At 41.7% G+C, this 2,500-nt stretch overlaps 1 protein-coding gene across 1 annotated transcript in view; it reads left to right on the forward strand.

Annotated features, from left to right (window-relative positions):
- Positions 1-1,667, forward strand: part of LOC135113235 (mucin-5B-like) — a 14,384-nt gene extending 12,717 nt beyond the window's left edge. The window contains exon 11 of the mRNA XM_064028421.1: positions 887-1,667. The gene's annotated coding sequence lies outside the window, so the exon portion shown is untranslated. The remainder of the gene's footprint in view (positions 1-886) is intronic.
- Positions 1,668-2,500: the final 833 nt, after the last annotated feature.

Genomic DNA, 2,500 nt, shown 5'->3' on the forward strand with positions numbered 1-2,500 from the left:
AAAAGTAAATAAATAAATGAATCAATGAATAATAAAGTAAAGAATTAACTAACAGAGGGTAAAGCGAATAAGAAAACAGGTGAATAAATATTGAAGCCGCCTCACAAACACGGAGATTAATATACAGATAAATTGCCGGCGTGTGGCTCACTCGCTCCGGGAACCATGAAATCGATCACTTGGCGCTGACAGCAACCTGTTGGCCACGATAAAACACACACACACACACACACACACACACACACACACACACACACACACACACACACACACACACACACACACACACACACACACACACACACAGCTGGTAAACAGTCGATTAGGATAAAAAAAAAAGCGTATACCATACCCTACCCTACACACACACACACACACACACACACACACACACACACACACACACACACACACACACACACACACACCTGATAGACAGTCGATTAGGATAAAAAAAAGGCCTATATCCCACACACACACACACACACACACACACACACACACACACACACACACACACACACACACACACACACACACACACACACACACACACACAGCTGATACAGTCGATTAGGATTAAAAAAAGCCTACATCCCCCCCACACATACACACACACACAAACACACACACAAGCCGCTGAACGATCAAAGACTAACAGGCACGCACACTTTCAGACTTGCATGCTAATAAAGACGCTTTCATTCTGACAATATCTGAATAATAAACAAATCCACAAATGACTAACCAGCACACTTCCAACTCATCCACACACAGGCACAACAAAGTATTATACAACGTAGGAACCACAAGCAAAAAGCAACACAGAGCACCAATTTCCATCCATCTATCCTTAGACAAACATATTGATAAGATATTTTCACAGGTAAACACGAGTAACAAGCAACAAGAGCAACATTTCCCGCCACTTCCAACCACCACCACCACCACCAACCATGAAATCACATACGGACGACTCCTAATACACAACAAAGCTAAGCAAGAAACATGAGCAAGACCTGCAAGTGACAAGCAATTCTTCCCCCCACTCGCCGCCGCCACCACCACCACCACCAGCCATGAAATCCCGGACGGACTCTGAGGACTGTTTTCTACGAAATTTCCGCGCCGCATCTCTACTATTTTCCAAAAGCTCTTAATGAAATTACAGTCGTTTTTAAGGGTGTTTATACGATTCTAGAGAAAGATTAACAAGATTTCTACATAGTTAACTAGAGAAACACTCATGAGAACCCAGCTAATCATATGTGTGGCCTTGACAAATATTCGTGGTGAGAGAGGAAAACGTTTCTGAATACGGGCCTTAGAACCACATTCTGAAACATTTTTTCGTCTCACCCCGACTATTTCCAAGACTCTAAATGATGTTCCAGTAGTTTTAAAGTGTGTTTATACAATTGTAATGACAGATTAACAATAGCTCTACATTACGAACACACGAAACACTCCTGAGAACCAGGCTAATCATCTCAGTGGCTTTTGAAAACAGTCGTAGAGAGACAGGAAATCGCTTCTGAGCACTGGTCTTACTTAATACACAAGACTAACCATTACACAATTCTAGTGACATATTAGGAAGAAACACTCTTGAGAACCTGGTTAGTCATCGTTGTTGCCTTTGAAAATAGAGATGATGAGAGAGCAAACAGTTTCTTAATTCGCAACAAGACTAACCAACCTTACGTGCACGCCACCCATCACCCTGTTTAAGAAGAGGGTGAGGCCACGTCGCTCGGCCCCATCACCTTAGTAATTAGGGTGTTTAAGGATGACATAGTGACAATTCCACCTGATTGCTTCAAAACACAGCGGCGGCACCACACAAGAAGTTCACTGTAATTAAAAGGCGTGCGTGCTTGCATATATTGGCGTTGCTAGGAACAGGTTAAAGGAGTGGGCGGCCAAAAGGGTTAACTGGTGTGCCATTTGTCTGTGGAATGTGGCTGATGATGACAGTACTTGTGGTGAGAGTAACTGTAGTGCTAGTGGTGGTGGTGGTGGTGGTAGTAGTGAGTAACTGTAGTGCTAGTGGTGGTGGTGGTGGTGGTGGTGGTGGTAGTAACAGTAGTAGTATGTTTAATAATAATGGGTATTTTTCTCTATTAATCTGTCTTTCTATTTTTAACTATCTGATCAGTATATTTCTCGCTATGAATCTCTATACGTCTTTAATTGGCTGTGTATGTATGCCTGACTCTCTTCTAATGTATAAATCCTATTGTATTCTTTCTAATTCTAATTGACGTTCTACTGTATTTCTAAATCCATGTCTAACTATCCACTTCTAAATGTCTACCTATCAAGAGGCGCAGGTTTATATCAATGTAACTGTACCCATTAAGATGCCTCTGTTTAGATCTCTACCTGACTAACCATCTCTGTGTCTCATCTCTTTTTAAATATGCATCTACGTCTACTTTTCCCTTACAGTTCATCCCTGGTTATGTTCATTCTCTATAACTTCAACTTTGTTTCTCTC

Source organism: Scylla paramamosain, chromosome 25, assembly GCF_035594125.1.
Source record: "Scylla paramamosain isolate STU-SP2022 chromosome 25, ASM3559412v1, whole genome shotgun sequence".
NCBI classification, from domain to species: domain Eukaryota; kingdom Metazoa; phylum Arthropoda; class Malacostraca; order Decapoda; family Portunidae; genus Scylla; species Scylla paramamosain.